Source organism: Chenopodium album, chromosome 14, assembly GCF_948465745.1.
Source record: "Chenopodium album chromosome 14, dcCheAlbu1.1, whole genome shotgun sequence".
In the NCBI taxonomy this organism is placed as follows: domain Eukaryota; kingdom Viridiplantae; phylum Streptophyta; class Magnoliopsida; order Caryophyllales; family Amaranthaceae; genus Chenopodium; species Chenopodium album.
The window spans coordinates 39287974-39312822 of NC_137847.1; the positions used below are offsets into that span (position 1 = coordinate 39287974).

The window sequence follows — 24849 nt, forward strand, 5'->3', positions numbered from 1 at the left end:
AGCTTTTGTGATTTACAGCTACGATAAAACATACTCTGTAGTCACGTGAGATCATGAGAAGTGTAACATAAATAACCTCAAACTACACAATTTTGTACATTACAATGGCAAGCTTTATTAGTAGTGTGCTGATCAATCAACCTCAGCAACACCTTCTCTTATCCTTCAATTTTTGATGTATTCCACCTTCTCGGCCTCTCATGAAACGCCATAGACGCCCCCCTTAATTTGCCTCTTAATTTATAATCAAATTGATAGTGTGCATTTTTCAGTAGAATCTGATGTGTAACATAATGGCTGTAGTTTTATACATGGTTTCATCTTTTAGTTACAGATGTATCACAACTGAAGGCTTAGGGTGCAAACCTGTACAAAGGCTATTGCTTATCAGTCACTTTGTTAGCAGGTGAACTACTCAGGTACCTCTCAACAATTTCAAGGCCCGCTCCTAGACCACAGGCATGGTGGCAGGGACAGGTAATTGGAAAAAAGAGGCATCAACATGGCCACCCCATGAAGCAAGCTGCCTCCTCGCTTCTTTGATGGCTGCTCTTGTTGCACAATGAACTGATGCTGCTAGCAGCAATGGCGGCTCTCCAGATGCTGCAAGAAAACCAAACAGAAGTAAAATGACAAGTTTTAGCGCGATCAAAGTAGAAAGATCACACCTTAATTAATTTATGTTCCCTTTTTAGTTCAAAAGAGCTTTATTTCTATCCTTTCCTAGAGAAATTACAAAGTACAATTTTGAGGCCTCTTATGCCCATTCTCTTAAATCTATCCTTTCCTAGAGCTTTTATTCTATTCCTAGAGAAGTTTTTTGTTTTTACAATAACCAATGGATTGTGCAAATTGGCATAAGGTGTGGTTTTAACCAATATCTCTCGCTCTTATGGGGAAAAGGAGGTGGGGATTTCAGAAAGGCACACTGTTGTATAATTATACCTTTAGATGATAGAACACGCTTCTGATGATGTCCGCTGTTCAAAATTTCAACATTTAATTGTTTTGGTACGGTATCAATTGTTGGAATCTTATACGTCCATGTGCTATCAGAAACCACCAAACCATCAGGATCAGTTAGGTACTCTTCTAGCATGAAAAAGCCGATACCTTGAACAAAAGCCCCTTCTATCTGTAAAAAAAAGCCACAAAGTGGATGTTTTAACTATCAACTAGAGGAAGGCGAGTCAAGTAAGATCACGACCAGTAAAGATGTAAGTCACCCCCAGGCCCCAATAGGAAAAAAAAACATTGTATCAGTGCACAAGTTTTAGGATAGATTAGTTTATACATGAATCTTGCACAAGAATTAAAAATGTATCAAAAGTCTTTATATCTTGAGCATATCGATAAGTAATACTGCAAGGAAGATAATTAAAATAAACCTGTCCCAGATCAACAGCAGGATTTAAACTTTGTCCACAGTCATATATGATGTCTGACCGCAAAATAGTAGTTTCTCCCGTGAGGAGATTCACTTCTACCTGTAGAAGGAAAGTATTATCATAAGAAAAAAATAGTCCTCGGAAAAAAGGATCAGGCAATCCTTGATTTTATTTCCTATTACTTCTTTCCAGGCAGAATGAAGCTTGCTCGAGGAAGGGCAATTGTATAATAAGTTAATCAATATGTAAAACTACTTTTGAATAAAGGGGATACTTATACAAGGCTGTTTTTAACAAATTTTACCTCACTAACAGCAGCTCCATAGTTCAGATATTGCATGAAGTCAAATCGGGTTTGTAAAGGGTGCCAGCCGACAAATTCAGTGATTGTAAGCCTGCCTGCAATTAACAAACTGTGAGGTTTGTATTCAACATCATATAAAAACTGACTTCACTTTTTATGCCTGGTTGATGATTCCATGTTGCTCAATATCTGATTATTGCAAAAAAATTATTTATTACTGATTAAGAAATTAGAAGTGTTTAATTATTGTTCATCAAACAAACTTCAATTTTATTTTGGCTGACAGTATACAGCAAAGAAACAAGCAGAAAGACTAACACGTTTGTGATGGAAAAAGTAACAATACAAAAGTTGTAGTGATTGATCATTTGGCCTTTTAAGTAAGATTTGCCTACTTGTAGTCAGCCAAAATTATAAAGAATATTTTGTGCGTCTGAGGATATCATTGGGGATCTTGAACAAGTACTTACCTGAAAAATAAGTGTCTCCCAGTTAATCGACCCCATTTTTTCCTGTAGACTTTCCTTGAGAGGGGTTAATCTTTCAACCAAAGTTTTGCAGCAGATTCTTACGGCTTCACAACTAGACTCGGAGGTAGTACTTCCTGAAGTAAACCCTCCTTGTACCACGCTTAATGTATCTGCTTGTATTACTCGTACCTTATCCAAAAGATCATCACTTCCAGCACAATTGATCAAACTCAGAGAAAATGCAGCCATTTGTTTTACTTTAGTCCATAGACCTTGACCAAGCTCAATCCCTCCTACTTCCACAGCAATTGACCCATCCCGGAGTATGCTGACTCTACCAGGGGTTGATCTTTGTGAAACACCATGCACAATGGGTAACCTGGAAATTCCCTTTTTACGCCAAATATTAGTGCTGTTAAATTGTTTTACCATCTCATTTCTATGGTTAAAGCTTGACGATGAAGCTATCTTATCCCAGATTATGGGTAAAGTATATTCACCCGGCTCTCCAGCAGCCTCCTGACGGAACAAAGTCAAGCTATCAAAGGTGTGGAAGTTTTGGTCTCTAACAACATCAACATCTATCGAAAGGGTAGAAGCTACATGTTCAATCACTGCTTCAGCAATAAATGCTCCTTGTAACTCACCAGGAGCTCGCATTGACGATTTACTTGTATGATTTGTCTTGCATAATTTAATATCGAGTGATAAAGCACCCCAATCATACTTCTTAAGTCCATTCACTATGTTTGCGGGCATTTCTGGGGTCATATCTTTTGATATACCAGCATTGACCAAAATCTCAAGATGTAAAGCTGTGATCTTCCCATTCAATTTGAATCCCACACTATAAGTGATTTTCATAGGATGTCTTCCTCCAGCCATTATCATATCAGTCAGTTTGGCGATTGAGATACATCCTCACAGGACGACGAAGCTTGTATGCTGCTAATGCACAAGCTGATGCAATCTATAAGATATTACCATATCGTGTTATAAATAAAAAAAAATGTGGAGGTGGAAAACTAGAAGTAAAATGCAGAGATATTTTCTTTAGTGAAAGGACAGGCTTTTTTCTGAGATGGATTAATAAAATCTGAGCCTTTCAGCATTTAATATCTTTCCAGCTACTGATAATCCAAGACATCATAATTGGGTATTTTATGAATTTTCCTATTTTTCAATTAGTATTATTTACGTGCAGTCGAGTCTAGGTTAGTATTTTTTGACCGCCTAATTGGCCATTAAATATTTATCAAAAGGACATTTTGACTTTTACCACCAAAAAATTTCATGAAATTGTTTTTTACCACCTACTATTTTCATTATTTTATTTTACCACCAAATAAAAAAATTAAAGTTGTTTTTTACCACCAATAGAGATCTCCGGTGACTGAAAACGGTGTGGGGCCCACTCTATTTCATTTCCCTCCAAATTAATTTCCACCCACCCCGATTTATTGCTTTTGTTTAAGAAACCCAACCAACCTCATTCAATTTCTCAGAATTTCTCACCTTCCTCTCATTTACCTCTCTGATTTTCACTCTCTTTCTCACTCATCTCTCCTCAAATAATTTTTTTTTTCATTTCAAAATTATTTTTGCTGTTTGAGTAGCGAAGAGGTGGCACCATAGAAACCTCACAACTCAGCTTCAGTTCGTCACTTTCAGCAAAGGGGGACCTAAAGCTTGCGACTTTTCCTGACAGAGATTCGAGAATCTGACAAAGCAAGGTACTTTAAGCATCTTTTCTGTAGTTAGCGTATGTGATTGGGGTTTAATTGTTGATTTTTTATGCTAATTTTGGGGATTTGTGGAATTTGTTTTGTTTAACCCTAAAATTGCGAATCTTTGACATGTTTGGATGCATTATGGTCTGATTACTCTTTAATTAAAAATTAGGGTTTTAAATTGTTGGTATGTGGAATTTGCATTGAGATAGTGGTCAAGCTTTGACCTGATTGTGCCTTTAACTTTAAAAAAACTTGTTACATTGAACACTGTGTAAAGTAAATCCATTACATTGGGACTAATTTGAGCTATGGTTTTTTTATGTACTGTGTGTGTAACAGAATGAACAAAGTGCAACTTAAACTGACATTGGGTGGTGGGTTTATACCTTCCTTAATTGGGAAAAAAAAGAAGAGGCTATTAAGCTGGGATGGGGGATGGGTATTCTGGAGGAAAAATGTGAAAGTGTCAAAGATTGATGTGCACTTTATAAGAGAGTCTGTTGTGCATGGATTTGTGTCTGCTAATGTGCATGTCCCTAGTCAGTTCAACTGCTGGTATAGACAAAAGGGGAGGACATTTACAACTGGTAAAAGAGAGTTGGTTAACAGTGATAAGATTAAAGGATTGTTGGAAACAGTGAATAAGGAAGGTGTTATTGAAGTGTTTGTCACAACTTGGGAACGTATCCAGGCCACTTCCCTTACCCCTTTTCATTTAGTGGATGGGAATAATTTGAGTGCAGAAGAAAGAAAAAAATACAAAAAAGAGCCACATGAACTCAAATTGAAGCCCAACCCACTTACCTCCAGCCCAACACTTAAGAACCCCATTGACCAACCAATGAGGAGAAGCCCTAGGTTATCTACCAAAGGTAAGGATAAGGTTGATGTTAGTGCTTCAAATCCTAAAAGATTTAGTCAAACAGATAAGGGCAAGGGGAAACTGGTTGAAGAGGATGAAGTGAGGGAGAAGAATACTGTGAGTAGAGAGTTGTTTAAGGATGGTGAAGAGGACTACAACCTTTCAGATCTGTCTGATAGTGAGCACAGTGATCCTGATGTAGATTGGAGTGAAGGGGAGGAAGAGTTCTATGATGATCTTGATGATGATGAGTGGGTAAGACAGAACACAGAGTTGGTGAACAGGGAAGTGATTGGGTGTTTTACTGAAGAGAAGGAGGATTTGCAACAGCACCAAGTTGCAGCAAGAGATGAAGTGCATAGGCATCTGAGGGAGCTTGATGTCAATTATCAGCAGGAAGAGGAACATGATTCTGATGATCTTAGGAGTGTTCATAGTGATTCTGATGTTGAGGAGTTGTCAAGTCAATGGTTTAATGGGGAGACTGATTTCAGCAAGCCTATTGAGCTTGTCCAAGGGCTTAGGTTCAGTAATGTGTATGTTCTCAGGAAAGCTTTGAGAGTGCATGCAATAGAAAATAGGTATGATTACTATTTTCTTCACAATGATAGCAAGAGGATCACTATTCATTGCAAGAGGAGGTGCAACTGTGTATACAACAAGAAAAGCTGCAGATTGCCTAAGTGTGAGTGCAGGAAGAGTGTGATTTGTCCATTCAAGGTGTATGCTGCTAGATTGGTGAAGTCAAAAACTTGGCAAATCAAGTCACTGAGATTGAAGCATCTTTGTATGAGAACAAAGATGAATAACAAAGTTACAGCTGAGTTCTTAGCAGATAGATATCTAGAAGAGTTTAGGAGCAATCCAAATTGCAGGATTAAACAAATACAAGAAAGAGCTCTAACTGACTTGGGAATCAAAGTGGGCTACTTCAAGGCTTGGTTGGCTAGGTGTAGGGCAAAGCTAATTATATTTGGTTCTGCTGCTGAGCAGTATGCAAAGGTCTGGGACTATGCAAAGGCATTAGTTGTGCACAACCCTGGGACAGGAGTTGTGGTTGTGGTTGAGGGGGTAAACAGGCCTGAACCCCCTCTATTTTTGAGGATGTTTGTCTGTCTTGCACCATTGAGAGATGGATTTGTAAGTGGATGCAGACCAATAATTGGAGTAGATGGCTGCCATCTCAAGGGTGCTTACCCTGGTCAAGTGTTAGTTGCTGTAGCCAAGGATGGTAACAACAACATATTTCCACTGGCATGGGCAACTGTGGAAATTGAGAACAAGGACTCATGGTCTTGGTTCCTTGAGACACTGGTGGAGAGCATTGGAGGTCAAGATGAAGGTGAAGGCTTGACATTTATGTCAGACAGGCAGAAAGTAAGCATACTAACAATGTTTGTTTGAATGTTTTGATTTCTTTGTTTGAGACTGCATACTAACAAAGTTTGTTTGAATGTAGGGCCTGCTAGAAGCTTTTGAGACTGTGGTGCCTAAGGCTGAGACAAGGTATTGTGTTAGACATATCTGGTCTAACTTCAAACAACAATTTCAAGGATCTCTATTTAAAGAGCTTTTTTGGAATGCAGCTAGGGCTTACACTCAGGTACTTTTTTACCACATTATGCAACATAATTAAAAGTGTTAAAAGTGTTCTCTATTTAGTTGTACATAAAATTGTTCTGTTTCTGGTTTTTCAATGTTTATGTTTCTGGTTTGAATGTTGGTGTTAATTGCATATGTACATACATGTGGTCAGACTGATTTTGAAGTGGCAATGGAATCTATAAACTTCTTGTCTGAAGAAGCATATGATTACCTTGCAAAAATCCCCCCCCAACATTGGTCCAGACATGCTATGTCCCCAACATGCAAATCAAACATGTTATTGAATAATTTGTGTGAGACTTTTAACGCTGTAATCAAGGATGCTAGGGATAAGCCAATCTTAACACAGATGGAATGGCTTAGAAGATACATGATGAAGAGGACCAATGACAAATGGATGGCTGCCTCTGAATGGGAAGGCTTGTGTGTTCCTTATGTGAAAAAGGTCTTTGGTGGTTTGGAAAAGTATGCAAGGACATGCATTGTTCAGTCAGGAAGGGATGAGCTGTATGAAGTGGAGTATAAGGAGGACACATGTGTGGTTAACCTTGAAGCAAGGTCATGTACTTGTTACAGATGGGATTTGACAGGATTGCCTTGTGTTCATGCTTTTGCTGCTATGCTGGACAAGAGGGTAGATCCAGAGCTTTATGTCCACCCATACTACTACAGAGTGACCTACTTGGCTGCCTATGAGACTCCCATTCAACCCATGCCTGGAGCCAAGCATTGGGATAAGGTGTCTATGAGAGAGCCTATGCCTCCAGCTTTCAAGGTCCAACCTGGAAGACCAAAAGCTAAAAAGAGGAAGTTAGAACAAGGGGAAGGGAGTTCTGCAGCAAATTCAGAGCCCAATAAAGTGAAGAGAAGGAATCAATGTAAGAATTGTGGGGGTTTTGGCCATTATGCCAAAACTTGTGCTCTAGAACCTGCACCTGCACCAGTTCAAGTTCAGAACTCAACACCATTAGGTGGAAGGCCATCACTGCACAACCCTTGGATGAAGGAACAGAGGAAGAAGAGTGAACTGAGAGCTATGAAAAAGGTAACATCTTTTAGACTACTATTGGCACTTATATGTTTATGTCTAATGTATGGTACCTTATTTGGTGATTATGAATGTATGGTGACAGAGTGAAGCACTAGGAGCTACTGCAGGACCCAATAGCATTGGAAACAAGAAGTTTCCTCAGGAAGTGGCAAAAGCTAAGGCAGCTCAGGCATCTAGTGCAGCTCAGCCAACTTCCCAAGTCCAACATTCTGCAGCAGAGGCTTCAGCAAGTCAGCCCATGATTAGGAGCAGGACAAAGCTGAGTGAAACTCCTAACACCTCAGCCTCTCAGCCTCTTCCCAGACAGCACAAAGAAAGGCAGAAGATACCAGCATCTAGGGGTTTACATCAGCACCAGTTCATGCACCATGATATGTAATTTAGGGCTTTATATTATGTATGCTGCAGACAAGTGTGTGTTTTTGAACAACTTAAGGTGGCAGGTCCATCATTTTGTAAACTTAACTGTTTGGAACATTATTAGGTAGGGCAGGAACCTTTATTTTGTGTAGTTAACTATAAGCTTAACTGTTTGGAACATATTTAAGTATGTTGATTTACTTGAAGATATGGGCAGGCCCTGTTTATAACATTTGCAGTAGTTGTCTAATTAACTTGTTTTCATTTCATTGCTTAAAAAAAGTTTGATTACATTGCATAACCACTACAACATTGAGAGAATTACATTACTGATGTCTTGCTAACCTTACTTCTTACTAAACATACCTAAGACTAAACCAACACAACAAATAACAACAACCACTAAAAACAGATTCATAGATGATGCCTTCCTCCCTTCAACCTCTTTTGTCATCTTTTTCCTGTCAGAGCTAAGGGCCTTGCATTTCATCTTCAAGCTGTCTATCTCATTCAGCAAGCATCTTCTTTGTCCACAAACATCATCAACTTCTCTCTTTAAGTCAGCAATCTCACCCTTCATCAACTTCTTATCCAACAGCAAGTTGTTAATGACCTCAGTTTGCCAAGATGTTCCATCTGGTTGATCAATCCACTCAAATGATTTACAGCCCCTTGTTTCAGTCACTGGATCATAGAATTTGCAAGCTCTGAACTTCCTCCCAGGATTTTCCCTAGTCCAAGAAGTTAACCTTCCAAACGGCACTCCGCATTGACAACTTCTCTCTTTTGATGGAGAAAAACTTAGGGACGACATTCCTTCTGCAAAATCACACTAGCAGTTCAAAATCCCCTAAATTACCCTTTCATACAGCTAATTTGTAAAAATCACATCAATAATTCAGGAAACCCCCAAATTCAAAATTCGTATGAACCCTAATTTTTAAATTACCGAATTTGGGGTTTAATTTATAACTTGTTTCAAGAAATAGTGGATTAAAGCCTCTATATGACAATAAACCCAAAAAAATCAATTCAATTAAAAGACCTAACACAAAATTTGACCATTACATACCTTAACTGCTTCAATTACCACTGCTCAGGGGAATTTGTAAACTTAACTTTGGGTTACTGATGAACTACAGCTGATTGCTTGATGTTTTCAGCATAAAATGAGAGATTTAGATGAATTAGGGAGAGAGAATTGGATGAAATCCAATTTTTTTAAACAACAAATGAAGAAGCAGGGGTTTAATAGAACGGAAAATCGTGTTCGTATAGGCTACTGTTCAGGGGAATTTGTAAACTTAACTTTGGGTTACTGATGAACTACAGCTGATTGCTTGATGTTTTCAGCATAAAATGAGAGATTTAGATGAATTAGGGAGAGAGAATTGGATGAAATCCAATTTTTTTTAAACAACAAATGAAGAAGTAGGGGTTTAATAGAACGGAAAATCGTGTTCATATAGGCTAAAAGTCAAAAAATAGCCGTTGGAGTGGGCCCCACACCGTTTTCAGTCATCGGAGATCTCTATTGGTGGTAAAAAACAACTTTAATTTTTTTATTTGGTGGTAAAATAAAATAATGAAAATAGTAGGTGGTAAAAAACAATTTCATGAAATTTTTTGGTGGTAAAAGTCAAAATTTCCTTATCAAAATACACCCCTACATCCAGGTTTGTCAAAGAAGCAAGATATTATCTACTCGAAACATATATTCAGATTTTCAGAGCACAAATGCTTTAATGAAACGGAAAGGAAATTTAATATAATCATGATTTTAAGACCAAAATACTCACAGGCATAGCTTTCACTGCCTTTCCGCCAAAACCGCCTCCAACCCGCCTTGTGAGGACACGAATATTGTTTTCAGGAACTCCAAGACAACTTGCAATCACAGAATGTGTAACTTCTGGAACTTGAACAGAACTATAAACTACCATGCAGTTATCTTCATCTGGAACAGCCAAGGCAGTTTGCGTCTCCATATAGAAATAGTACTGTGATGGGAGTATAATCTACACATATCACCAAAGTCAAGTCATGAAAATTAGATCTGCTGAAGTCAGTATACCATTGTTCTCATTCAGACAACATATTCACTTAAACAAATAAAATGCACAAGCAGTACCTCAGCTGAAAGAATTTTCTGATCGGCTTCAGCCATTCCCTTTGCAAAGTCACCGACTGATTTAGGACATAAAAGTTGGGATGTCAAAAAAGCTACTCCTCTCAACTGCTTCTTCAACTGTCCGAATTGGTGGCTCTAAATTTTCCAAGTCATAGTCAACAACTGCTTTAGTAGCTGCAATGTCTGCATGCCTCTGAGTATCTGCAACCTATAATGCTCTCAGAACTGAGTATGCCTCGAAATTTCAACTCAAAGATAAAGCAAGACCGTGAGCAAAAAGACACCTAAAAAAGGCTTTAAGAGGAAAATCGACTTACAACTAGTGCAATTCGTTCACCAGCATATCTTGTGAGATCATCAGCAAATAATAAATCATTCCCATATTTTGTTTGGGCTCCTACATTCTTCCCACCATGTGGGATATCTTTATAAGAAACAACGGTGACAACTCAATCTGGAAATGATTCAGACTCATATCTCACACAATTGACCCTTGCCAATGACTTTGTGCTATACACAAATGCTCCATAAAGACAGTCTTTTGGAGAAGGAATATCATCAACATATGTTGCCTCGCCTGCAAAAAGTAACTCAAAACGTTAAAGAGTATAGCAAAATGCTGTTGGAATATTTATATATTATTCAATTAAAAGAAAGGGCAACACTTGATGGCTTTACTAACACAGCATTGTGATTATCATTCAAAAAAGTGATAGAGAGAACACGCTTATTGAAGCTGAGCAACATGGTTAATTCAAGACTATCCTTATTTTACTGCATGTACTTCATTTTTAATTGACTCATAAATTTAATCAATGAAATCAATACATCCACAGAACTCTCTATACGAATCCTGCAAACTAGATAAAGCATCAAGAACCAAGAGAAAAATAACATAATGTGGATCTCTTTGTACATGAAAGCAAATCGTAAACTAAACTTTAAAGCAGCTAGTACACTAATGGAAAACAAACCAGATGCCTGAAGAGCAGCTCCGACTTTGCCAATGGGCTTCCCGACAGGGTGATACTCCATGCTAGGTACAATTACCTGCTTTCCAGGTAATAGCAGAGGTTGCTTACTGTACTGGTTCACACCACAGTTTGTTGTAGACTGAGAACCAATGTTTTGATCAAAGCCTAAACTTGAAAATCCAATTTTAGCTTCAACCAAACTATAAATGCCTCGGCTAAGCTTATCCTGTAGGAAGGATGTGAAATGCCATCTTCAGGCACTACAGTAGCCCGAATTAAATTCATTGTTTTGCGGAAAGCTTCATGGTTAATATCTCTGCCAGCTAAAAACTCTTCAGCTTTTCTAACCCGCACTGCATGGCTAGTCCCATAAGCACCAAAAGCCAAGTGAATCTTGTTCACCATGAAGCCATCAGAAGATTTGTTGGAGAAACTTCAGCAAGGAAAGCAGCATTGAGATATGCTAATGCACTTCCCAGAGGGCGAGGTGCTGCTCTATAGGTATCAAACATAACTTTACAATTTGATTTTGAGGAAGATTCCCAAATCGGAATCTTGACACTCACGATTATACTTTTTGAATCTAAAGGTGGCCTTACCAAGAATTCCTCCAAAGTTATGGTCTCCCTTTTTGAGCTTCTTATTATCTATACACTACAATCTACAGCTAGGAGAACAGTAGCAATGTCAGAAGGAAATCCAAACCTCTGCGCCAAAACTAAATTTCCACCTATACTTGCTGAGTTTCTGATTGTCCCAGAAGCAATTTTCTCAAAATGGGCAGCAATTTTCTTAAGCATAGCTATACTGCCCCCACTCAATCTATCTTTACCACCTTCTTCCAGTGTAACAATAGCCTTAGAGATCGACACAGCTGCCCCAATTTGGATGCTTTCAAAATCTCTTGTAATCATAGAGAGCTCAGAAATGTACCTTAAGTCTATGTATGTGTCATAGCCTTCGAGTTCTTTATAATAGCCTGTACCTGTATTACTAACAACTAATTTGACACGATTTAAGTAGTTCGTCTCACTCAATTCCAGCTTATTTTGGGGTATACACCAAGAATATTTTCCCGAATCCAATTGCATTCTAAGGTTTATTTCACTCTTCAAAAAATCAGGAAATGTTGATATCTGACAACTGCTATCATAAACAGGTAACTTACTAAACTTAAGTTCCTTGTCCTCCTCCTTTTGCCAAAAAGTGTTGAATCCTAGATCTTCAATATCCAAATCTGCAGCAAAGCTTTTGCAAGCATCAGCAATAGGTCGATAACCAGTACACCTACAGTGGTTTCCAGAAATGGCTTTCTCTGCCTCAGTAACCTTAAGCTTTGAAAACCCAGGTGAGGATTCTTCCCTGTCACTCTTCTCAGCATTGACAAGAGCCGAGAAAAGAGAAACACACATTCCAGGCGTACAGAAGCCACACTGAGAGGCATGGAATCCAGCAAATCTTTGGTGTATTGAATGAAATCCTTCCTTTTGACTTCCAAGGCCTTCAGTTGTGGTAATGGAACAACCATGTATACTGCAAAGCAGTGTAAGGCATGAATTAACTGTATAATCCTCCACCTTATCATGTACAGGATCATATTTGGATAGCAGAACAACACAAGCCCCACAACCACCTGCAGTTATTGACATTTAACAATCATGTCACTAACAAATTTTAACCCCAATATATCATTGTAACCTAAGCTAAATGACAACACAACTTTTCACAAAGATTCAAAAGATGCACTAAAAACAATTACACAACCAAATTCTAGAATTGGTAAAAACGAGCACCACTTGTATACATTTATAACCTGTTTAAAAATCCATTTGACAATTGCTTCAAATCAGCTACCAACAATCCATTACTTTTAAACATATGCAAATCATTGCTTTCCCCTCCATCCCACTAGATTGCTCGGATTGACCCGAGAAAATGGTCAAATGGGGAAATTTTAGTAAGACGGAGGTTGTATCTTTTCGATCGAAATTATGTTCCTTTAGAACAACAAATGAAGTCATATATAACGAAATTGATACAAAAATTATTTCTCAATTACACAAAGCAAAATTTCTATATAACGAAAATGATACAAAATAAATTCTCTATTACACTTACACGAAAATGATACAAAAAAATTTCAATCGTTGTACGGAGTGAACATAATTAAATTTTCAACTATGCCTTGAGCTGGTAGACCTTTTCGAAATTCAGGCATATGAACTCTATTATCAAAATCTTCGATCGGACTCAAATTTTTAACGGTGTTGGATATTCCCATTATCTCAAGGTTAAATATATGCATTTATGGTCATTTTCAATATAGTTGTCCATCCATTGTTGTTGGTCATGTTTATTTGTTTGTGCATGTCGTTTTATTTGTAATTTATGTAGAAGAATTTAAGATTATTATATACATGCATTTGTTTGACCATTATATAATAATAATAACAAAAACAATAATAATATGTTATTGTTAAAAAAAAATTAAAAAAAAGTAAGTTTTGTTATGAAAATATTGTGTGGATATCCATTATCCTTATATCATTTCGGAACATTATAGATGTAGGGTTTATTGTTATCTAAGTAAATCCTGGTTATTGTATTCTATATATATATATATTAGGAATATACACACATTAATTTTGAACGATTTGCCCATTTGGTGTTAAAAAATAAATAAATTACTAAAATAGTGTTCTCTTAAAAATATTTCTCAAAATAGTGTCCATGTAGGTTCGGAAATTACAAGGCTAGGAATTAAAAATTAATGGCTAATACAATCCAAATATATATATATATATATATATATATATATATATATATATATATACACCATCAAATTCTTTATTTTTAATGCTTACGGTATCTTGACCAGAGTATGGATTATGAATATAAAGTAATATAAATGTTTTTAAATTTCTAGCATTTTTGTTATGGATATAACCTTGTCAAAAAATGTATATGTAACATGATACATAATGCACTATTTAGTCGGATTTAAATTATCAAAGAGCACTCAATCACCATTCTTGAAACCAACTGCTAGTTCTACAATGCAATATCAATTTGGAGATGGTATTATTTTATTACAAAATAACTCAAAACATGTCATACTAGCTAAATAAAAAACTCAATTTAGCACCATTTTTTATGAATTTGGAGATGTTGATCGAACAACCTTCAAGGTACAGATGTGTGCTCATGCTTCAAATGAAAATTTGAAGAGTCATGTTGGCCAAGAAGTAGAGTTGGAAGCTTCATTTGATCTGTTAAAAAGTAGACATACAACATTGTTAGTAAGAAAAGTAATTCCGTTTGAACTACTATATATACATATAAGAAATAAAATTATCTTAAAAAATTAGCTAACCTTGATGAACAAGTTTTTTTTATTGTGTCCCTTTTGTCAACAAACACTACATGTCACCTTTGCTGGATTACCTTCATCCATCTCATTTTGTAATCTTTGGGAAGGAGGTCGTCCGGGACTATGCTTGAGACTAGCATCGGCAACAACTTTTGGTCAATTATAATGTGTCCAATAGTCTTTGTCAGGGATAGGGTGAAAAGTTGCTCTATATGTTCCCATATATGAGTATAATCGGACGATACTCACGAATAATTTTTCATAATTAGGTTAAATTTTACCAATTTACATTGTTTCGTTAAAGTTTAATCTAATTGTTGTGTAAGCCCATAGAAATTTCAGAATTTTAATTAGAAAAGAAGGAAAACATACCTGATTATAGTGATGCCAAAGATTGACTATGCTTCCTTCCCGATCGCATGTACCATCAACGTCTATAACAATAGTGAAGTAAAACCTAAGAGAACTAGTGTTGCCTGTCAAAGAAAAAAAGAGAACTAGTTTTGAGATTCTAATTTTTAATTTAGATTTTAAAACGAAGCAATATTAACTTCTAGCTTTGTAATTTCCAAACCTACTTGAACACTACTTTGAGAAATATTTTTAAGTGAACACTATTTTAATAATTTATTTATTTATTAACACCAATTTGACAAATCGTTCCATTAATTTTCTCTCAATCTTATCTCCTATTCCCTTTATTTTATAACACGTAATCAACATCACGCTCTAGCCAAACCGATTGAACGGAATACTCCAATGTTAGTATTCTTATAATTTCTTCCTAGTATAATCTAAGTAACTTAATAATAATCTAAGTAATTTAAAGGTTAGTATTCTTATAATTTCTTTGTCTCGATCTTAAATTATTCATAATTGAGAGTTTAAATTATTTGACGATGACGGATTGTAATCTTCTCGTATATTAATTGATTGGTAAATTAATGGGTTTGATAACCTGATTGTTCATGATATAATAAATTTATTAAATTCAACCTCTTCAATCTTCCTATAATGACAGTGGATTATTTTGTTTTAAGTGCATGATTAGGATGAAACTGATAACCTTGATCCAACATGTTTACATAGAGTTGACATGCATTGTGATGACCTGTTTTTTTTTAGTGAATTCTTATCCTTCGTTCTCTTTTATGGTACCGAGCTTATGTGAGTAATGATGGTTATGTATAATTATCGTTTAATTTCCGGTTTGAAGTATGTGTTTGTTGTTTATGTGGGCTGCTTGGCGTTTACCTTCATCAAATTTTCTTGTAATCCATATGAGTATATAGTATTTCATGCGAGCATATAGTATATTGAGTACTCCGTATAAAACTAATTAGATAATCTAGAATTTAATGATTATAACGATTAAAATTTATTAGCTAGATAATATTTCACATAACGTCACTTTGTCGCGATTAATGAATTTTGGGGTATAATATAGCCGTGTAACCATTTAATACTTTGTTTGTTGATGTGCCAATTTGATGTCGATAAATCATGACGAATTTCATGATAATTATCTTGTACGAGTACATATATGTGATTGATTAAATAACTTTTTTTTTTTGTACATATAATTTCATGATTATAATACTTGAATATTTCTACTATATTATATCAATGCTTAATTAGTAATTATCATTGATACTCTTTTATAATAAATTATTACATAAGCATTATGATGCTAATTGATATATTGTTCAAGGATTTAATGTCTCGGTATTTTTTTTAAAAAGCGTTAGTCGACGATGTTATAATAAGTAATTCAATAGATTAATACTTCAATTACCACCGATTTTGTATTGTGATGAATTAGGATCCTACTAATACTTCTTCAGTGATATTTTATGAATTGCTGCAATATCTAGTTCAATTGTTTTCTAGATTTCTAGTATTGTTAAATTGCTAATCAAATAATTTTACCTTAGCCATATGCCCATATCCTTTTAAATATCTTGTATGTAGAGAAATAGACGAGGGTGTGTCAATTTGTCAGTATGCTATATTTTCATCATATATATTTAATATTTTAAGAATAGGATTAATGAAGAAATGTCGTCTCAGATGAGCAATGTTGTTTCTAATTGTCATGTATATTAAAAAATGATTTCATGAGTAAATTGGTTGATTAGCTCCGTTTAATTAGCTAGCTTATCAACTTAGTAGTATTTATCATTTGTGAGTATTTATCTTTAGTAAGTTAGCTGATTAGTTGAAAAATTAGCTGAGTATTTATCATAAAGTTGATATTTCTCCCTAGAAATAATATCTATGAGTATGTTTTGGTCCTTGATAAGACATAGCTAGCATTGCTTTTAATCACTCTTATGAGGGAGATATGATATATGCATGATGTCATAGACTAAATTGCCTAGATTCACATTTTCTAAATAACCTCAAATTATATTAATCACAATCCATCTAGCTTAGTTTTCACATACAATATTGAGTTGATTAATAAATTATAGTTTGTGACAACAATAATAATGACTATTACATGATGAGATACATATGTTTTTTTTATTTATTTATGAAATAAAGAAAACAAGTAGTGAACTACTAGTAACTTGCAAGTCAATACTCTACAATTGCATACTCTTTTAAATCTATTTGACTAAAAGTTCTAGATATTATTAGTTAAGTTTATATTTTATGAAGCATATATTAAATACAGATTGTGTGATTTCAGTTTATTAAATGTGATTTTATAAACACAAAGTTATGAGATTGATTATACAAAAGTTTTAGAATAGTATTCTAGATATCGAACTTTGGGTCAAAATTGATGATACATAAATTACTAGAATTACTCAATCCCAAAAGTGAACAAGTCTTGTATGATTTGAAAGAAGCATGTTTGCACGATATTTTTGTTATTAAAAATCATTGAAAAGTTCAATTAGAATTGCAAATTAAACATGATTATAAATATATCATCTATTTGACCTAGAAATAATGTGTTCCTATATACACAATGTCATGTGAAAATATAAAGAATTTGTATAGTATATATTATTGTCTTTTGTTTGGATATCCAAGATACCAAACTCTAGCTGAATATTGATAAATAACTAGATTATATTCATTCCCAGAAGTGAATGAGAAATTGCATACTCAATAGAGATAAGCATGCTTGTATGATGTTTTTTTTTATTATATATAATTCATGGAAAAGTTCATAAGATAGAATTGCAAACATGAGTACATATTATCTTTATGAGCAAGAGATTGAACATGCATGACATTGTGAGCAACTCACTTGATAAATATATTTATTATGCCCAAACTTATGAGATATTCCAAATTAAAATGAATGCAAGAGAACACTTGACTTGATACATGACATTGCCAAAATAATTTCTGGCTTAAAAGACGCAATAGAATTAATTAAAGGTTGTTGGACGATTAATTTTATGCCCCCATATGCAAGGATTAGGGGGAGATATTATTCATTCCGTTAAATTATGTAATCCTTGCACATAAACAATAAAATACATTGATGGTCAGCTTGATACATACATTAGCTTAAATATTAACATTTATTCGATAGAGGTGGCCACACGATAATTAAATCTTTAGTATGATACCATCCTGGAGATAGATATGAATAATTGTACTGTCATTGACTATATACTAGTTGTAAATGCTCCCATTAAAATTTATGTCCCAAAAGGACAATATAAATTGTTAATCAACCAAGGAGACGCCTGAAGCATGGTAGATTAATGGATACTATAGATAATATGAATTTTCGAAAAAGAAAGGAGCAACTGTTGAAAATGACAGATTTGATGAAGTGATAAACTTCATTAGATCACTAGAAGCATCATGTTTAGTAAAATTGAAATTTACCATATTTATACAAAAGACTCTAGAAGAGTATAAAATGTCCAACAAGATTAGCATGTATCAAGATTATACATAATACTCTAGCAGAGCATAATTAAGTAATTGTTATTGATCAAGTATTAGTTGATTATCTTGCCAAGTGAAGAAAGATATGCATATTAGTGCTCTTATATCACATTATATTCATGGCCATGCATAAAATACATTTAATAAGGTAATCACAGAATTGGAAAGCTGACCATATATAGTTTAAATAGGCCATCCGGGTTTAACAAATACTCGTTATGAGAACCTGAAGTTTCATTTGATATGAAAAAATAATGTGTTGACACTCTCTTAATGTTAGATATATGAAATGAATTGAATGGCAAGACATAACATTGAGATTGAGATACATTTGAATTGTGATTTTAATAGTTTGTTTTGACGAAAATTTTCAAGAGATTGTACATATATATTAGTTTCGAACATTTGTATGGGCATATGTAATGGATGGCCAGAAGTTCACCAGGATAGTTTATAATTTGATCAATTTTAGGTGAGTAGAAGCTCACCGTATTAGGTGGCTGAAAGCTCACTAAGGCCACTTGTATGTTAAATTTTTGAGTAACTAATGTGTCATTATTAAAATCTTTTGATGGTCTAGAAGATCACTGTCTAGTGAATTACATACGAGTGACTTATATTTATATAACAATCTCTTAATTATTGGGGCTATTATCAGTCAGCACAAGAATAAAGATAAGAAATGATGAACAACTGCACAATATACTCTTCCCCATGGATTATATTCTCCAGAAGAGATAAATTTTATTGAATATGATCTTCCTAATGAAATGAATTATTTTACAAATTTATATTCTAAGTTGGTCAAGAATTATAATTTTATGCCCCTATATATGAGTTATTTTACCAACTTAGGGGGAGAAGAGTTAGCATAAGTTGGCAAAATTAAAAAACTTGATGATCCCTGTAATGTAAGTTTGAAAAGTTATATGCCAACTATTGTCTACATATTATCAAGATATGTTGCACATAAATGATTTAATTTATATTTAGTTATGACTCATGTTGCATAGCGTTGAAGATACATTTTGGTCATATTAATCATGTGTATACATTGAGATAAAGCTTGCCAATTATATATACTTGAATCACTACACCTGAAGTGTAGATTGTATAATCGGTTCCAAAATAAAGATGTGATACATGGCAAGATGGTGCAGTTGACGCTTTTAATATTGTAATAGTATATTAATACCAGGTGTATGAAATACCTTTGAAGTTGTATAGATATCTGAATTATTACAATAGATGGCCTATGATGTAAGAAAAATTAAGATGGTACCAATGAAAAATGTATTCAGATATCATTGTCAAAATAGCATGCAAATTAAAATTTTACCTTGAGGAATAATATGATGATACCGGTAAATGATGGAACCGAAAAACGATGCATATGCATGATATAATAGACTAGCGAATAAGAGATCTAGAATATATGTTCATTTTGATGTCGACATAATGATGATCATCATAAATTTATCAAGGACCAGAAGTCCAATGATATATGGATTTTTAAAATCCACACTGTATAGTGTCTTGCATTAGTTCGAGTCCTATGTATGTTCATATGCATGTGTGAGTCATAGGTTACTAGATCATTCATTGCATATGTTCGAAGTTGTTAGATTTATTATTCATTGTATATTTTGTTTAATATGTTATCATGATTTCTATATCTCATATTGCATGCACTAATTTCTATATAATTATTATGGTATGTGTGTATGTTCGTCGAAAATATAGTATGGCGTATTTACAACATTGATGTGAACTTTCAAAGAGATATTTATATTTGAGTGAGCTTACAGTTGTGATGAAATTGTTGATGACATTGATTTAATATCATGTAAGAAAAATTCCCGAAGAACTTATATGCAACGTATTTATAGCCCTACAAATTTTATATTCTGAATATTGTAATTATTATCAAACTTAGTCTATGTGACTACATCATTGACATCTCAACCTGAAGATTGAGCATATAAAAGTTAGTGAGAATTACTATTTGTATTTGCAAGAGAACTATCATGTCAATTATGAAATGTCTAAGGAATATTAATGGAATACTTATGCTAGAGGATGTTTCTTATGGTCTAGAAGAACCATGATCAATGAATATAATTACATGTGTTATATTATAATTCATATGAGATTGAAGAACGACATTAGTAATATCAAGTTTTGTCATCAAAATATTAATAATCATCAATTTCTATTATTATTCACGACTTCCAGAAGAAGTTGTAACCGCATAAGTTTAACTTTTAAATCAACTATTAAACAGTGAATTGAAATAATGATATTTAGAGAAAAACTCATGTATGGTGAAATGAAGACACTTCACATGTTCACATGAAGACTTGAAGATGCAATTTCAGTTTGGGAGGATCAAAGATCAACGAATGTTATTTTACTACACATGAGAAGATATTCGACTATATTGGATTCATTGAGGCGGGACTAGAAGATCTCAAATTATGTTACTTATGTATTCATCATTGGGAGAAACGCGCTGCACTCTTTTTCCCTTGACCAAGGTTTTGTCCCACATTGGGTTTTCCTGGTAAGGTTTTTAATGAGGCAGCATCTTGAGCGTATTACGAAGAATGATGTACTCTTTTCCCTTAATTAGGTTTTTATCCCATAGGGTTTTTCCTATTAAGGTTTTAACGAGGCACAATCTTCGATAATGGACATCCAAGGGGGAGTGTTATGAAAATATTGTGTGGATATCTATTATCCTTATATCATTCCGGAACATTCTAGATATAAGGTTTATTCTTATCTAAGCAAACCCCAGTTATTGTATTCTATGTATATATACCCCTAATATATGAAATAATATACACAGATTAATTTTCTCTCAATCTTCTCTCCTATTCCCTTTATTTTATAACAAGTTTAGATTATATCAGATCAGTCAGCCAAAATAAGGACTAAACAAGGCCTAAGTGAGATAAAATTGTGACATAAACATAAAACTTCAACTCATTTTCTTTTTAAATTAGAATTCATTTCACATAATATCATACAAAAAAATTATGGAAATTCTCTTTCGTAACACTGTATTTTTTTATTTTCTCAGTGATAAATTGTAAAAATTCTTATTATCCTTGATAAACTTTAATTAGCTATAATTTTCCAATGGTAACCTTAATTAAATAAATTAGTGAATGCTTAACCATGGTTAATATTTTTTTAAGATAAAACAAAACTGAAATTCTTAAAATAGCCCCACTTAATGCACTCAACTAGAGCTGTCAAAAGCTTACCCGACTCGAAATACCGACCCAAACCCGATTATTAACCGACCCGTCTGAACTTGAAAAAATGGTGACCCAAACCCGATTTGACCCAACCTGAAACCAACCCTAGACCCGAGTTGACCCAAGTATTTGAGACTCGAACCCGAATATGAACCGACTTGGAGATGACCCGACCCAAATGTAACCCGTAAATTATTGACCTGAACCGAACCCGACCTGAACCGAAATTGACCCAAACCCATTTTAACCCGTTAAAACCCGAATATAACCCGACCTGAATTCAACCCGACCTGTTCCCAACCCGACCCGAATTTAACCCGATCTGTTACTAACTCGACTCGAAATTCAACCCGACCTGTTACAAACCCGACCCTAATTCAACCCGACTTGTTATTGACCTGGCCCGAATTTTACCCGACCTATTACTAACCCGACCCAAAATTCAACCCGATCTGTTATTAACCCGATCCGAAATCAACACGACTTGTCACTGACCCAACCTAAATTCACCCAAATTGTTCTTGACCCGATTTCACATCACCTTAAATTCAATTTAGACCACCTTAATATTATTGATCAAAGCATTTTGTCTAGGGAGACCAAGTCGGTTTAGGCCAGTAAAAGAAAGAAGCATCATCCCCAAATTTAAGAGTTAAATATAGTATATATTTGTTATATGGTCAAAAAAGATAATTATCTTCCTAAATTATAGGCTATAGTTCCCTAGTATATCGCCATATATATTGTTATATAGTCAAAGGAAATAATTAGCTTGATAAAAATGATAATTATCTATTTATAACTAGTGAGTTTAGCCTATAATGATTGACAAAGGAATATATTTTTAATGATAAGGAAGGAAAATACTACTATGTAAATTTAGTAATTACGATTTACGAATACTACTACTTTTTAGGTGCAAGTTCATTCTATATTTCAATTAAGCAATTACATTTTACGAATACTACTACTTTGTAGATGCATGTGCATTCTAAATGTAGTCAATTGCGATTTGCGAATACTATTGGACCTTAGGCTTGTTTGTTTTATCTTATATTGTATTAAAATATACCTATATGATTTCAGATAAAAAAATTAAAAAAAAAATAATTTCGGATAATGATTGAATTGAACGTGATAATGATTGAATGCAAGCATGAGTATATGACAATGACCAGTTTCTCAACCCGATCATGACTTGACTTGTTTGGACTCGAGAAAGTGGTGACCCGAACTAGAGCTATTAAAAGGCTTTTATTGGACTTTTATTTTTCTTATTATTCATTTGTCTATTTAATCTTATTTAAACATTTTAAATAATGCCATTTAAATGTTTCAAAAAAAAAATGCCGTTAAAAAAAACATGAACTTATATATGAACTTATTAAAATAAATAAGTTTAGATAATTTCAAACAAAATAAGTTTTGAAAAGAAAAAAAAAAAAAAGTTATTATATTTTAACTTATCTAAACCAAACCTATTTTAACCGAATTAATATGAACTTATTGTATTTTATCTAAACTTATTTGAACATGTCATCTTGAATATAAACTTATCCGAAATTGTTATCCCTAAAATGAGTGGAATCAATGTGAATAGATTAGAATAGGGTTTGAACTTATCTTCTAAAAATCTAAACTAAACCTATCTTACTAGAATTAATATATGAACTTATTATGTAGATCTTATCTAAACTTATTAGCTCGAATTTTACTTATTTGAAATTATTTATCTTACAATAAATGAAGTAATTGATAATGATTAAATGTGAACGTCATTACATGAACTGTTAACAAACCGACCCAAAAAATGTACCCGAACCCAAGATGACTCGACCCGAAATTAACCCAATATTTGAAACCCAAATTAACCCAATATTTGAGACCCGAACCTAAACATGACCCTACTTGGAAATGACCTGACCTAATCATTGCCTACAAACTATTGACTTGAACCAAAACCGACTTCAACCCAAACATGACCCGATTTGGAAATGACCAGACTGATTGTAACCCGCAAATTATTGATTTGAACTGAACCCGACCTGAACCCGAGAATGACATGACTTGAAAATGATCCGACCTGATTATAACCTGCAAATTATTGACTTGAATCGAACCCGAGAATGACCCGACTTAGAAATGACTCGACCTCATTATAACCCGCAAATTATTTACTTGGACCGAACCCGACTCAAACTCGAAAATGACCCGACCTGATTCTAACCCGCAAATTATTGACTTGAACCGAACTCAACTCGAACCCGAGAATTACCCTAACCCGTTTTAACCGTTAAAACCCGAATTAAACCCGACTTATTATTTACCCGACCCGAATGTTACCCGACCCAAACCCGATAAGATGTATGATCCGACGTGACCCGACTCAAGCATGACCTAACCCGAACCCGACCCACATAGGTTACGGCAATAACCCGAATTGACCCGACCCACTCTTACCCGAGACAAATCCAAACCGCTTACCCAAAATGACAGCTCTACACTCTCAACCAATTAAAATGTTTTTTTGTTAAATTTTAACTATAATTTAATTTTATAAGTAATGATAAAAAAAATAATAATAAAAAAAAAAAAAAAAAAAACAACAACAACCAACCTCCTATCTCCACCAACCCTGACACCCCCTCCCCCTCCATTTCGGCGCCTAGCACATACTCAAACCATATTTGATTCCTACGTAAACCCAATAAAAATTTCATAACATACAAGTCTCAAATTCCATGCAAATAGCATCTACCATAGTAACATAAATGATATGAAATAGTAATTCACACCCAATATTAACATACAATTTTGATGAATCTCACGCATATGAATAGCAAACCCGTTGACTAAATCTGTTGGGCTTGTATATAAATAAAATTAAAAGGACATAAAAGAGAATAAGTAAAGCTAACCTTCTCCACACCCAAGCTTAACACTTTTTAAACGAGTTTGAGTTCTCAGAAACTCAAGCAAAGTAGTAGATGGATGAACACTAGTGGGTATCTCAAATCTTTCAACATTAATAGCAAACAACAAATTCCCTCTTTCAATTTTCTTCTCCATTTTTTTTTTCTTTTTTAAATTTGTGCAGCAAACTAAGTTGAGAATTGAGATGTCACTCACTTAATCAAGTACACCTGCTCCCTACTACATGTACTAAATAAATGACATGTTTGGCTTACGTAACAAGATCTACAAACATTAATACAAAATTAGAAAATAAATACATTACATTAACCCACCATTTAGTAAGTGTCATAATCATTGAAATTTATGCAAAACATTTAAAAGGGAGTTAGTATTTGAACATTCAAGAAAACAAAAAACATCTTTTTATATGTTCGTGGCATTCTTCCCACCATGTGGGATATCTAAAAGAGGATACAATTGTGGGGACATAGATTAATC

The 24849-nt window shown here is 34.2% G+C and overlaps 1 pseudogene across 1 annotated transcript; it reads right to left on the minus strand.

Moving 5' to 3' along the window:
• Positions 1 to 208: 208 nt before the first annotated feature.
• On the minus strand, positions 209 to 24534 carry LOC145579227 (indole-3-acetaldehyde oxidase-like; annotated as a pseudogene). Its single transcript, XR_014099093.1, has 10 exons — positions 24354 to 24534; positions 10879 to 12511; positions 10222 to 10481; positions 9905 to 10112; positions 9573 to 9791; positions 2163 to 3132; positions 1693 to 1787; positions 1389 to 1487; positions 946 to 1135; positions 209 to 603 (listed from the first exon to the last, which is right to left on the minus strand). The product of XR_014099093.1 is annotated as an indole-3-acetaldehyde oxidase-like (transcript).
• Between the last annotated feature and the right edge of the window lie 315 nt (positions 24535 to 24849).